Below are 14,959 nucleotides of genomic sequence, written 5' to 3' on the forward strand. Positions count from 1 at the left end.
TAGCCACATCGAGAGTTTGGCAACGTAGCGTGGCGTTTTATAATATTTTAAAAATTCAAAAGTTCGAGACTCGAGTTGCCCTGCTGCGAACTCGAGGTTTTTTGCTCTTCTTCTCTCGTATTTTTTTCTTTTTCAATTGATAATGATTGTCTCGTGTTCAAGTATAGCAAAAGGGTTGTTGTACAAAGGAAATATTCCTAGTGGTAACTGTTCCACTTGGACGAGTTTCTCTCGGCTCTGCTCTGCTCTGCTCGGGGTTGTTTAGCATTTTCTTTCCATGTACTAACAACTACGAAGTATTTGTACGAGTCGCGAATTTGTGTCACGAATGTTGGCGAGTCGAGTACCCACTACGTCTCTCGTATAATAGTGGCAATGACCTTTACCAAACTGTAATTTCATCGAAATATCGATACCCTACCGACGATTTATACCCTAATAGAGTATATTTGGCCTATATAATGTTGGCCTGCGTGAGTACTATTTTTTAAGTACCTGCTGTTTATAGTGGATATTTTTTTGGTGCCTTTTTTTGTTGAATTTTGTTGCGGAGGTTTCCTTTTTTTTTCGATCAAATTTTACTAGAGTCGGAGAGTGATAGGAAAATTTCCCATTTTACTCGTGCTACTATCGCAGATTATTCTGGCGCCAGTTGACAGTGATGAATGTTAAAGGCTATTTTCGGAAACGTTTGGAACTACGACATTTGTTGTTGTTGTTGTTGTTTTTTTTGCTTTGCTTCTCGGTTGATTAATGTACGAAAATAAGCGTTGGAGAAAAACACCCTAAGGTGGTGTGGAAGTGGAAATTTTTGCACAATTTTTTTTTTGGTTGCTGGTATCGTGTTTTGCGGGTTTTCGATAGTTTGACTAGTTTGAGGGAATTAGTTGGAGGGAGGGGGGCGTCGGTGGTTTCAGTATACGTAATTAATGCTTCTTTTTTTTCAAATAGATACCACTCTGTAGTTTAGGAAAAATAGCTGAAATAAGTGATCGAGTCTTGGAAAATGATGATTTACTCAATTAAAAAAATGTTGAATAGAAATTTCAACTATAAACTAAGCACTGAAGTAGATTATAAATTAACGTGTAGGACTTGCAATCACAGTCCATGGTCGTACCCTTAATTTTTCTACAGTTTGGAAGTCTAGATGACCACGGATTCGTTTCTGATCGTTTCATCGAGAGGGTTGATCTCTCGCTGGCTTTGAAATTCCGGTGGTAACTGGCCTCTTTCTTTGACCAGGTATTTTGTTATCCGAATCTTTATCTAGCTAGTGGCTACCACCTGCAAGAGCTGTTTGAAGGTGGTTGGTTTTGTCTGTCTTCATTTTGGAATGCTTCTCTTTAGAGTGTATGCCAGTTGTTGAATCCATTTTTCATGGTCCTTTGCTTCATTTGCTAATTTTTGTTCTGCGGACAGGATCTCATTACAAAAGCTCCAGTGTCTTGCAATTTTTCGATGCAACGCAGTTTCAGAATCTTCAAAAAATTTTCCGCGTTTCTTGAAATTTTTCAATGCTGATAAGTTCATGTGTCCCACGTTTCTGTAAATATGTAAAAAAAAATTAATTTTTTGAAAAGTGGTCCTCACATGTCCTTGATTAAAATTTCTAAATACTCCTCATGTCCCTTGAAATTTGTTTTAACCCTCCAACGTTCCAAAAAAATTCAACATGTAAGTAAATTGGAACATTTCTCATGAGAAAGGTTTGACTTGATGAGGGTGCCCACAAGCCTGGAAAACCTGGAAAAGTCACTGTCAGGGAATTTGGTCAGTCTGGAAAAGTCAGGGAATTTCGTAATTTTCACGCAAAATCCCTGGAATTTTGAAAAAACGATCAATTACAAATTTCAGATAAGGACCTGTTATGAAAGGAAAACATTATTTTTTACTTCTCGAACCACAAATTTTCAAAAGCTTTTGCCCGAGCGAATCTTTTCTTTTTAAACGGCCAGATGAACATTTATAGATAATAAAAATCAAAGTTTTAAACCCAAAAAATGAACTCACGAAAAAAAACATCGTTTTTATGCATCTTGAAATACTAATTTAGAAGAGCTTTCTTCCTCACAAAGAAAACAGAACAGTTTTCTTTTTCAAAGTCAACTTCCTTTAAAAAAGCATTGTTCAAATTTTTAAATTTTAAATGCCAAAAAAACCTACTCGTACTCGCATAAAAAAACCTCGTTTTTATGCCTTTCGAAATGCAAATTTTCAGAAGCTTTCGCCCTCGCTTCGCTCGATCTTGTTCTTTTTTTTTTCAAAAGTAGTTAATTAACTTCCTTCAAAAAAACATCATTCCAATATTAAAATTTGAAAAATCAAAAAATAAAATCTTCTTATTTGAAAAACCCTCGTTTTTAGGCATCTAGAAATGAAAATTTTCAAAAGTTCTCGCTTCGCTCGGGCCAATTTGTTTCTCAATTTTAAGATGAACAAATTTCACATTTTGATGCCTCCAAAAAACCATAAAAGAAAAAAAACATTTTCAAAAGTTATTATGAATATTGTAATCAATTGGCCAAACTTGATGCATGTTTTATTCATTCATTCATTTATTTATTTTAATTAAAAAAGTTAATAATCAAAGTTGAGCTGTTTTTTATATCCGAAGAAGTATCCAGTTCGAAGAGAAGCTTATAAAAAAAAATACACCCTCCTAAAAAAATGTTTTTCTTTAACCAAAGTATGGGGTAAGCATAGAAAATTGAAAAAAAATGGTCTGGAAAAATGGAAAAATTGGTCTGGAAAACCTGGAAAAGTCAGGGAAAATCATTTCCAGAAATGAGTGTACACCCTGTTGATACATAATTGGATTGTAACATTTGAAACAAAAAAATTGATTTCAAACCATCCTTTTCTTTGGAAATTGAGAATTTTCTCATAACAATTTTGTGAGAGATTTCTAAAACGATATTTTAAAATGCAAATGATACTAGAAGATCAAGTTGAAGAAAATTTTAAAAGAAATTTTATAGCCTGAAAGATTTTTTTTTCAATTCTTTCGCCCTGTCAATTTTTTTAGCCCCTTAACAAAAAAATTTCATGCTCCATAACGCAGCTTTTTTTTTTTTTTTTTTGAAAATTCTACAGCTCAAGTAGTTACATAAAAATTCCTCCAACATGGCAAAATTTATTGAAAAAAGTTTGGAATTTGAGGTTGAAATTACTAGAGTCCTGAAAGATTTGCATTAGACTGATTTATTTATTTGACTTCAACTGTGAAAATTTTGAAAAATCTAAAAAATTTCTGTTCGATTCATGTTGAGCCCAAATTTTAAAAGATGAGTAACCGAATGACACGAAAGAAAAAAATTGAGTGCTTTCAATTCGAAATTATTTTTTTTAATTCTGTGAAAATTCTTGTGCCTATTGAAATTTGTGATTCCAAGACGAAATTGTAACAATCATTCGTTGATTCCTAAAAATTTGGGTTTCAAGTAAATTTTTTCTGAATCTCATTCGCTGAAATAAAATTTTTTAAATTTGTTATCTCCTCAAAATCTTATAAATATACAATTTTTTTCAAAAGTTTTCGTGATGTGTGGACATTTGTTTTCGTGAACAATGGAATTTTTTTGTCATTTTTTTCTATACTCTTCTGCCTTTAAAAAAACGCAAGCATACAAAATGAAAGCAGATCGATGAAAAAATTAGGGTGAAGCTCACTTTCAATAAAATTGAAATATTTATTTCTAAAATTGAAAAACAAAATCAAAAGTTTGGAATGTTTAGCTTTTTGTTGGAGCTGTTGAAGGCTCAAGATTTTTAGCACCTTTTGTTTTGAGATAATTTCATGATGATTTTTTTTCTTTTTCCTGCGAAGGTTAAAAATTGACTCGCTCTAATATTCATTTTTGTCAAAGTTCTTTTGTTCTTTATATCATTATCAGGCTCGAATTTCAAAAAATTTAATGAATTCCGTGGTGCAAAAATTTTGAAGTGGTCGTATTTGGTTGGCATGTGACCTATCAAAACTGGTTAAAATTTCGCAAAAAATCCAAAAATCTCGACGAAAATGTTGTTTGGGCGTTTCTGAAGAATTTTAAGCCCAAACCCCAAACCAAGTCATGATTCATGGAATCTTTGAAAACTTATGAAAATAAGTCAACATTTTGCTAGTAAGTAATCCCAATATTTTTATAAAAATGTTTTTTGAGTATTTAAAAAAAAATTTTGAGCCCAAAATCGACTCATGATGGGTGGGATTTTTAAAAAAGTGGCATGCGACCTATCACAATTGTTACTTTTTTATTTTTTGTGTTTTTCTCAAAGTTCGGAAAATGTGGGCAATATTATTTTCGTTTGAGTATCCCTAATTTTTGGAAGCATTTCAAATAGAAATTTAACACACCCCCCCCCCCCACCAAAAATGTATTCTCACTCATATTTGCACATTTTCTAATTTTCAACGATTGCGATTTGTTCCCTAAAGTAGGTTTTTGATTAGTAGGTAATTTGAAAAAATTGTTAAAGTGATTTGCTTTGAAAACAAAATTGGGACACTTTTTATTTTAAATATTTCTTCCATTTAAAATTCGTTCTTTTTTCGGAACGGGGGAAGGATGTAATCGAATTAAGAGATTTATTCTGTAAATTTTGTGGAAAGGTCAGTGAAAGCAAGTTGTGAAAATTTTTCACAAAAAAACCACCAGAAAAGTTGTGATTCTAAAAAAAATTCGAAAATGATTTACGTATTTACTTTTGAGAGAAGACTGTTAATTTTTTTTTTTTGCAGATTTTCTTCTAATTCAAAATTTGTTTGATAATGAATTTGACTTCGTGGACGTTTTTGGGAGGTGGTGAGGGGGTAATTAAAGTGAAACGATTGGCTTTGAAAATTTTTGTAGAAATGCGATGAAAATGAATTGTGATAAACAATACTTTTTTCAGCGAAAAAAATCCGTTAGATACCCTAAAAAATGAAAACGAAATTTGGATTGATGATTATTTGGGGTGAAAATGATGTAATTTTTATTTATAGGTACATAATACAAGTTAGTACATACAATGTACGTACATTAAATAGGTATTACTATTGATTGTTCTCACGAAAATTCTGATAATTGTTTTTAAAATTAGAAGTAAGCACCCCTTCCCTTCGATAATTCAGCAAGCTTGGAAAAAGTTTAATCCCCAGGGTTTATACTCGTCTACCTCGTAATACTCGCGGTTCTCACACATAAACACACGCACATAATTCATACCGCACTTATGAATTTAACTTCAACGTGTCATTGAAGCTCGTTGCAAGTAGGGGAAGGGTACGTAATCGAAGCTCACGTTTATCGTGAGAATGTTTTCCGGGCATAATTGATTCATATAAGGGTTGGGGTGGGTGGCGAATAATAGAGAGAAAGACCATGTGAACTCTTTTCAAATCCGTATTTACTATTTAGCATGAAAAATAATCAAGAGTAATGAGTTTGGGATTAAACATTTTCGAAGATTTTTCCCCAGAATTTTCAATGCAATAAAAGTATTGTTATGGGAATGATCGTAGGATATTTATTTTCAAGATTGAACTCGTGATAATTGAAAAGTTTTGGAAAACCTTGGTCGAGTTCAAATGTAGAGGGAGTTGAATTGGAAATTTTCAGTTTGCCATAATTTTGAAGATTGATGATGTTGGGAATTTTTTTCTTTTCATTTGTTTATATTTTTTTTGAAACTGAATAGTAAAGTTTTACATATTTTTATTTATGTATTTATTGTGTTCTTGGTGATTCATTTATCAATTTTTCCCTCCTTTGGCGAATTTTCCTTCGAATTCTTTCTTTGGAACATTCTTGTGACTTCAACTACTAACTTTTAATCAATTTATAAAGCTTTAGGAATTCTACTTCACCCCCTTCCCAGCCTTAATTAATTTTCCGTCAAATTTTCTGTTTTTTTTTTCAATTTTTTTGTGTTTTTTTTTCTCTTCAAACTTTCAATTTGATAAGATCATATCAAAATTTTACTTGAACCCCCCCCCCTAATTTAGTCCCCCCCAAATTTTCTGTTGTTTTTTTGTACTTTTTTTTTGGTGACTCTTGAATGATTTTTTTAAACAATGTTTTCAATATTTCGTTTGATGAAACATATGTATAGAAATTACATGAGGGTCATTCCATGTCAACTTAACCAAAAAAAGGCGATTTTGAAAGTCATGTCTTTCGATTCGCTCAAATTTTTTTTACAATATCTACCCACCCAGTAAGTAAGAAAGCCGCAATCAGTTTGGTCCCAGCCCCCTCAGGGGGCGGATGGGGGGCTTCCATTATTTTCACATTGTCTCAAGGTACTCAACTTCAGCAGCCCATTCCTGCAAAACTATGATACTTTGATCAAAACTGATTTCACAGTTCGAAAGGGCATTGAATTTTGAACTTTTTAAGTACTTTGAAATTTTCAAAAGTTGAAAGTTGAACTTTCAATTTGAAAGTTCAAATTTCAAAATGGCGCTGTAAGTGGGAGCCACCATTCAAAATTTTGAAAAAATTTCCATAGATGTACATTTTGATACTTTTTCGAAATATTTAGGTTTCGAGATCAGATGGCACTCGTTGACGGAGGGGGAGCACCCCCACCCCCAATTTTGGGTGAAACTTTCAAAAGAAAATCTGGGGCATGTGATATATCGAATTGTATGTTTTCGGCGACGCTGAACACGAATATGACGTCAGATTTTTGATAGGACCCCATCCACGGCCCCCAGCACCTCCTCAAAGGGGGTAAAAGTTCAAAAAAGCGTTTTGTTCGTGTGACACATGGAATAGTATGTTTTTGGTGACGCTGAACACGAATATGACGTCAGATTTGTGATTGGACCCCATCCACGGCCCCCAACAATTTTTTTGGACTTTTACCTATTGGAGGAGGTTCTGGGGGCCATGGGTGAAGTCGATTCGAAAAACTAAGGCAATATTCGTGTTCAGCGATATCGAAAACATACTATTGCATGTGTCACACGAATGTAACCATTTTGGGGGGGTCACCCCCTTTGGAGAGGTGCTGGGGGCTGTGGACGGGTCCAATCACAAATCTGACGTCATATTCGTGTTCAGCGTCGCCGAAAACATACAATTCGATATATCACATGCCCCAGATTTTCTTTCGAAAGTTTCACCCAAAATTGGGGGTGGGGGTGCTCCCCCTCCGTCAACGAGTGCCATCTCGAAACCTAAATATTTCGAAAAAGTATCAAAATGTACATCTATGGAAATTTTTTCAAAATTTTAAAGGGTAGCTCCCACTTACAGCGTCATTTTGAAATTTGAACTTTCAAATTGATAGTTCAACTTTCAACTTTTGAAAATTTTAAAGTACTTGAAAAGTTCAAAATTCAATGCCTTTTCGAACTGTGAAATCAGTTTTGATCAAAGTATCATAGTTTTGGAGGAATGGGCTGCTGAAGTTGAGTACCTCGAGACAATGTGAAAATAATGGAAGCCCCCCCCCATCCGCCTCTGAGGGGGCTGGGACTAAACTGATTGCGGCTTTCTTACTTACTGGGTGGGTAGATATTGTAAAAAAAATTTGAGCAAAATTGAAGGACATGACCCAAAAACGTTGGTTGAGTTGACATGAAATGACCCATGAATAACCCCCCCCCCCCCCCCCTCTCACAATAAGTCTTACCCGCAAATTTTCGTTTTTTGGGGAGGGGGGCGAGAGACATTTCTGTTGTTTTTTCACTCAAATTTTCAATCAATTTAATGAAAGCATAAATGAATTGTTCTTTATCCTCCTCTTTCCCTTTATAAGTTTTTTCTGTATATTTTTTAAAACATTTCTTCAAGTTTTTTCACATTTTAAAATTTTTATTCAACCCCCTCTTCTCTTCGTATAAAAAGTCTTCTTTCAAATTTTCTGTTTTTTTTTTCTTTCATTCGTGATTTTTTTACATTTCAAATTTTCATTCAATTTTATTAAAATTGTATTTTATTTCCCATCCCTACCTCTCTTCCCAGCTAAATTGATCTTCTCTCAATTTCATTTTTAATTTTTTTTTTTTTTTTAACATTTCTGTATTTACCCATTGTACGGAAATTTCGTTTTCAATTTTTATGATTAATTAGTTTATAAAAGATAATGTCTGAGATTTACTAAAACAGTTATTAAAATCACGTTTTCATGAGATGGTTGTTCGCAAAAAAATAATTAGAAGTAATTTTTGACGATGATAATTAAAGCCACCCTCATCGTTATTATTTATCACGATAATATAATAATTTCTTTAGTTATTTTTCGTACTCACCGATCACACTGTATGTAATACAATTTCTTCTGCTCTTCGAAGAGATTTCATCATCTCATTCCTCGACTTGTCCTAGCTTCCACGAATATATGTTTGGATTTATGACATCTTCAGCCTCCAAGTTGAGCAACCGTTTAGTTCTGAAGTACTTCTGCGAGAAAAAAATACATTAATTAATTAATACATCGTGTAATTCCAAACAATCTTGATCTTATAGCATAAAAAGGGGTTGTGAAAAAACAACCTTTTGAGTCGAAGATGAAAAACCTACATTTTTTTATCTCACCCTCGCTCGCCCTTCGTGGTTGAAATTTGTCCAGCATGTGGCATATTGGTTCTCGAGATGCGCTATAAACGTTCGATTTTCGATAAAAGTTGACGATGTACATACTACACGTTTGTTGTAGTAATTTGAAATTCCTCGGATGTTTTCGCGACATCGCACGAAAATAATAAAAATCTTATACGGAACCGAACCGAACGCGTCACTTGAAAAAAAAAAAAAAAAGCAAAGAAAGAAAAAGAGAGAAAAAAATCCCACTCGACTACGTAGTATTTTACACGCGATACTGAGTCGGGTATTTTGTATTACGATTCGAGAGAAAACGTTTAAGTACATGAAGTAAGGTAGATGAAGGTGCACTTTTGGCGGGGTAAAGTAAAAGGAAAGGGAAAAACGGATGTAATTTGTGTGAGCTATACATACACACAGAATACGTACGTATAAGCTATGATGAGTAGAGTTGCAGGGAAACGAGGAAGAAATAATACTGCGAACATATAGGGAAATAGCCGACGATTTAAACGATCGGTGCAGGCACCAGAGACCAGAAGCCGAGTCGACTGCAGGGTCGGGGGAGGGGTCGGGGTCCAGGGTCGAGTACGCGACAAAAAGGTCTTAGGCGTTTGGTGATTTAAGATTAATAAATGGAGCGAACAGAGGAGGGCGAAGGGAGGGTGAGCGCCAGAAGGAAGGGACTAAGTCATAAGGATAATTCGATTCGAGTCCGTCGTCGGTATAGTGTCGCACCCTCATCCGAGCTACGAGTGAATCGTTCGCGAACCACGTACCGTAAAGAGGGTTACTCGGTCAGAACGTGGGAACCTAATATAGTAAATAATTCTCACAGTTTTCAAAACAACCCCCTCATCGTCGTCGTACTTCTTGCAAAGGGGGGGTAAGTTGCTCGTTTGTTGCACGCGTGAATTCTTTTCACCTTTTTGTACATTATTAAAATAACGTATGCATTTTTGGGGCGATTCGCGTGACTCGAGTTAAATCTATCCTCTCTCTCTTTTAAGAGATGAATTCTTCTTCGCCTTTTATTACACGCGTACAAGAAAGGTTACCTAGACCTACCGTACATGTAAGAAATCATCCGATTTTCTATTCACCTTTCTTACCTTACCTACCTGCTGAAGCTGAAGCGAAACGAAGCACGCGAATAACGCGTGCTTATTCGTGTACCTTTGGTTTTTTTTTTTGGGCCATTTTCCGCATCATTGTGGTGTAAAACACGATCAACAGAGTGTTTTGGGTTTCCACTATTGACTCGCCAATTGACGTTTTATAACCAAAAACCATCTTCATCGACTTGCTTTCTCATCGCTAATTCAATTACAAACCCTGGTCTGCTCCTTCGCCTCCAGTCTGAGTAGAAATTTACTCGATAATACCTTACTACTATATATCGAGAAGTAATCGTTTATTCGTTGTAGGTGGTTTTACAATCTTTTGTACGGGGGTATTTAATTAAGCCATCCGAAATAGGTCAAGCTTTCCGTCGTCGTCGTCTTAATATCCCTTACACAACTGACCAAACAAAAGGGTTAAATAATTTATCAAATTACTCCCTTATACATAATAATACCAACCTACCTGCTCTTATAATATAGAGGTACCTTTCTAATTTTATGTTTCGTGCCGAGCAAGCAGCTTACTATGTACAGTGCCTCTCTTACGAAACGATGGTCTATTCTATAATAGTTATTTTCTGCGCGAAACTAGTATGACGTGAAAATTCCACCAGAGAATTCAATCGTGCCCCTCTACGCTATAAACAATTACATTATCAGGTAATTTTTGTTCCCGTATACCTATTACCTATACGTACCTATATAAAAAGCTGCACCAGCTAGAATGGAAACTAAACTCTCTACAACCCACGATGTCAATTTATTCGGTGTAATTTGATTGCTGCACGACCGCTGCGAAAATAAGTACAAAATCCGAGAGCTGAATTAACGATTCCACCGAATGAAGGAATTTTTCATCGTTTATAATACGTATACCACCTTTTGTAGCTGTCTGTTGGGATAAGGCGAGCTGGAGCTTTCGAGATGATGAATTTTATCATTATTGAATTGGCCAATTTTATTTTATTATTGTATATTATTTTTTTGGTGAAATACGAGATGGTTTTCATTTCGCTTGGCCGAAGGGATTTTAACGCTTGGTTCGCATTTTAATGGGCTCTCGAGTAATAAATTTTTTTGTTTAATGAGAAGTTTGTAATTTGGTTAAAAAATCGTGCTCGTTTGTGTGCCATCTTTTGATGATGGTTGTGTCGTTAGTTATTTTCTCGACGAGTTGGGGAGAATGAAAGGCACAGGATGAAGGGGCTGCATTGCTAAGATGATCTGACAAGGGAACCTCTTGAGGTATCCGCCTCCGATTTGAACAGGACTGCGATTTTTGGAAAGAGCATGTTCTAAAACCCCCAAATCCAAATTTTCAGCTGCCCAAAAACATTTTTTGATTTTTGGCAAATTTTTGAAAATCCTGATTTATGTTTTTTTTTTAAAAAGTACGTACTTGATCATGATCAGTAAAAATGTTCAACATAAGTCCTAAAATTGATATTGACCCCCCCCAATCCAAATTTCGCCATTTCCAGCCATTCTGGAGCCTCCAGCGCTATTTTACAATTTCTCCAGAATTTTGAATTTGCTCCAGAAGGCGTGAATATGAAGTTGGGCAGCTAAAAATCGAGTTGTGTGTTATGCTCAAACTGTTTAACGAATTTATCCACATTTGAGCCGATTCTGGAGCGGACACCTCAAGAGTGGTTTTTTGACCACCAGTTTTTTTTCAAAATAAAAATATCCAAAAATCAAAAATTTCTCGTTTGTGAGAAAATTGTTGAAATTTGCGCGAATCGCTATATTTCTTCATTAATTAACCACGCGAGAGCGAATTTAGCCATTTCCAGCCTTTCTTGGGCTTCCCTTTAATTTTTGGATATTTTTATTATGAAAAAAGATTGTCAAAAACCCACTCTTGAGGTGTCCCCTCCAGAATCGGCTCAAATGTGAATAAATTCGTTAAACAGGTCGAGTATAACACACAACTCGATTTTTAGCTGCCCAACTTCATATCCACGCCTTCTGGAGCAAATTGAAAATTCTGGAGAAATTGAATAATCGCGCTGGAGCCTCCAGAATAGCTGGAAATGGCGAAATTCGCCCTCATGGGGTTAGTTCATGACGAAATACTGCGATTCGCGCAAATTTCGAAAATTTTCTCGCAAACAGGAAATTTTTGATTTTTGAATATTTTTATTTTGAAAAAAAGCTGGTGGTCAAAAAACCACTCTTGAGGTGTCCGCTCCAGAATCGGCTCAAATGTGGATAAATTCGTTAAACAGTTTGAGCATAACACACAACTCGATTTTTAGCTGCCCAACTTCATATTCACGCCTTCTGGAGCAAATTCAAAATTCTGGAGAAATTGAAAAATAGCGCTGGAGGCTCTAGAATGGCTGGAAATGGCGAAATTTGGATTTTGGGGGTTAATATCAGACATATCAGTTTTAGGACTTATTTTGAACATTTTTACTGATCAAGTACGTACATTAAAAAAAAAGCCTAATCTCCAAAATAGTCAATTTTGGATTTTCAAAAATTCGCCAAAAATCGAAAAATGAACTTGTGCAGCTGAAAACATGGATTTGGGGGTTTTAGAACATGATCTTTCCAAAAAATCGCGGTCCTGTTCAAATCGGAGGCGGACACCTCAAGAGGTTCCCTTGTGAGATTAATTGTCGGTGTCTTTTTAATGTGTTTGGTGTTTGAAGAAATTTGGAAGGAAATTCAGCAAAGGTGGAGGGAACGGATTGTTTTAAAAAATGGTCAAAATTCGCTGAAAATATTGCTCATGAAGTATTTGAAATAAGGTGTCTTGTAAGTCTTGATTTTGCTTACCCAGTTTTTTTCCCTTTTCAAAAATTGCCAAAAAATCCGGTTTCATTGACCAAATTGCAGAAAAACCTTGCCTTATAGCAAAATTGTCGAAAGGTCTAGTTGTTTTGCAGAATTGGAAAAAAATCCTGGTATGGTGTCAAACTTGCAAAAAATGTTTGCTTTATTGCAATAATTTCTCCAAAAGTTTTACTTTTTGCAATAATTCTCAACATTTTATAAAAATTCTACATTTGTACAAATTTTTTAGTTGCAAAAAAATCCTCACGAAACTTGGAAAAAAGTTCTTTGGTTCCAGAAATTTTCGAAAAATCATTTTTTTGAAAAACTTGCGAATGAGTTCTGCTTTATTATGTACTCGTATTATCACACTTGCAAACAAATTCTGTTGCAAAAAAAAAAAAAATGCTTGCTACATTGCGAGAATTTCCCAAAAAAATTTTCCTTTTGCAATAATTCTCAAAATTTTATAAAAATCCTTCATACATTCTTGCAAATTGTCAGAGTTGCCATGAAGTCCTTGCCAAACTTCCAAAATAGTTTTTTTTTTTTGATAGAAATTGCGAAAAAGTATCATTATTTGATAAAAAATTTCGCTTTCTATCGAAAAATTGTTTCCTTCTTTTCTCCAAAAAATCTTGCATTTTTCAAAAAATGGCCAAAAATCTAGCGTTTTGCCAAAAATTTCCAGAAAGCTCTTTAGACCACAATCCATACACGAAAAAGTGCTCTAGAAGTTGATTTTGTATTTTTTTTTCGGGAACCAAAAAAACGCGCTGCCAAAATGAAGGTACTATGTGCCCCATTCAGAAAAGTGCAATTTTGAAATTTTTCCCTTGCACAAAGGGGGGGTGGACCCTCAAAAAGGTGATTTTGGGGACATGGTCGGAACCACAAAAACTCGACGGGGTTGTGTTGGGGGACTTCTCCCGATACCAAATATGTGATTTTTTTCGGTGGCACCCTGCACAACTGCATACTGTGGCACTTTTAATGCGATTTTTATGCATTTTTGGCCGATTTCGACGATAAAACGGCTCTGATGACCAGAGTATGGCCTGAAACCAATGGATTCTTGGACGTGTGTTGAACGGGGATATTTGAAGCCCAACTACGCAAACACGGTGAAAAAATACTTGCACAACGCGATTTCATGTGCACTAATAGGTTTGTTACCACTCCCCTCCCCCCGGTATTCAATAATGCATTGTCTATTTGATAATATCGATGCGACCCATCAAAGTGATATGAAATTTCGCGCTGAACTCAAAAATCGTAATCATTTTCAATTCTGACCTCCCCCCGCGGTGGAGTTTTGACTCCCAAACTGAATATAACGACGATATTAAACAAGTTTACCACATTACACGTCGATACTGAGGATTTATGTGTACGCAATAAGAATTATTTCTCATATTCGTTTCTGGGAATATTTTTGCTTCAAAAGTTTTCATTCAATCTGCACCCCCTCCCCTCCCCTTCCCTTCCAAGACTATGTTTGAACATGGATTTGAAAACTTGATAATGACCTATTAAAGTGGTATAAAATTTCGCGCTGAGCTCGAAAATTGCATTCATTTTTCATTTGCACCCCCTCGGTGGAGTTTTGCCCCCCTCCGACCATAAATCTAACTACGAAAATGAACACGTTGCACATTACGTGTCTGTATAAATGAGGATTTATGTGTAGGTACGTATTTCAAATGATTCTCACATTTGTTATCTGGGCATGTTTCTGTTTCAAAATTTCTCATCCCATCTCCGTCCCCCTACCTTATGGGTTTGAAAACTTGACGCGACCCGTCAAAATGATATAAAATTTAGCGCTGGTCTCGAAAATCTCATTCGTTTTTCATTTTGACCCCTCCCGCCTCTCCCTACAGTCGATCGATTGTTGTTTCTCATGACTGAATCGAAGTTTGGATACGACGAAGCTCGAGAAAACATTTTCGTGTATTTCTGTTGTTTTTAAAACACCCACAAATAAATGAAAAATGGAACAACATCAAAAGATACAAAAAAGGTATGAAAAACGAGAAAAAAATATAAACAAACCCAAAAAAGGAATGTAAATGAAAAATACAAAAAATGTATGCAAAAAAAATGAAAGATGAAAAAAATATAGGTAAACAAGAAAAATGGGACAACATCAAAAGATTGTTCCATTTTTCTTGTTTACCTATATTTTTTTCATCTTTCATTTTTTTTGCTTGCATTTTTTGTACCTATTTTTCATTTACGTTCCTTTTTTTGGTTTGTTTATATTTTTTTCTCGTTTTTCATTCCTATTTTGTATCTTTTGATGTTGTTCCATTTTTCTTGTTTATCTATATTTTTTTCATCTTTCATTTTTTTTGCTTGCATTTTTTGTATTTTTCATTTACGTTCCTTTTTTTGGTTTGTTTATATTTTTTTCTCGTTTTTCATACCTATTTTGTATCTTTTGATGCTGTTCCATTTTTCTTGTTTATCTATATTTTTTTCATCTTTCATTTTTTTTGCTTGCATTTTTGC

At 34.9% G+C, this 14,959-nt stretch overlaps 1 protein-coding gene and 1 long non-coding RNA gene across 12 annotated transcripts in view; one reads left to right on the plus strand and one right to left on the minus strand.

Annotated features, from left to right (window-relative positions):
* The window catches only part of LOC135847730 (uncharacterized), a 151,895-nt gene that overhangs the window by 37,778 nt on the left and 99,158 nt on the right, over positions 1-14,959 (plus strand). The window lies entirely within an intron of this gene.
* LOC135847161 (uncharacterized) lies at positions 998-9,492 on the minus strand. Its single transcript, XR_010559095.1, has 3 exons — positions 8,517-9,492; positions 8,246-8,396; positions 998-1,546 (listed from the first exon to the last, which is right to left on the minus strand). It is a non-coding gene; the product is annotated as an uncharacterized LOC135847161 (long non-coding RNA).

This window comes from Planococcus citri, chromosome 5 (assembly GCF_950023065.1).
Source record: "Planococcus citri chromosome 5, ihPlaCitr1.1, whole genome shotgun sequence".
NCBI classification, from domain to species: domain Eukaryota; kingdom Metazoa; phylum Arthropoda; class Insecta; order Hemiptera; family Pseudococcidae; genus Planococcus; species Planococcus citri.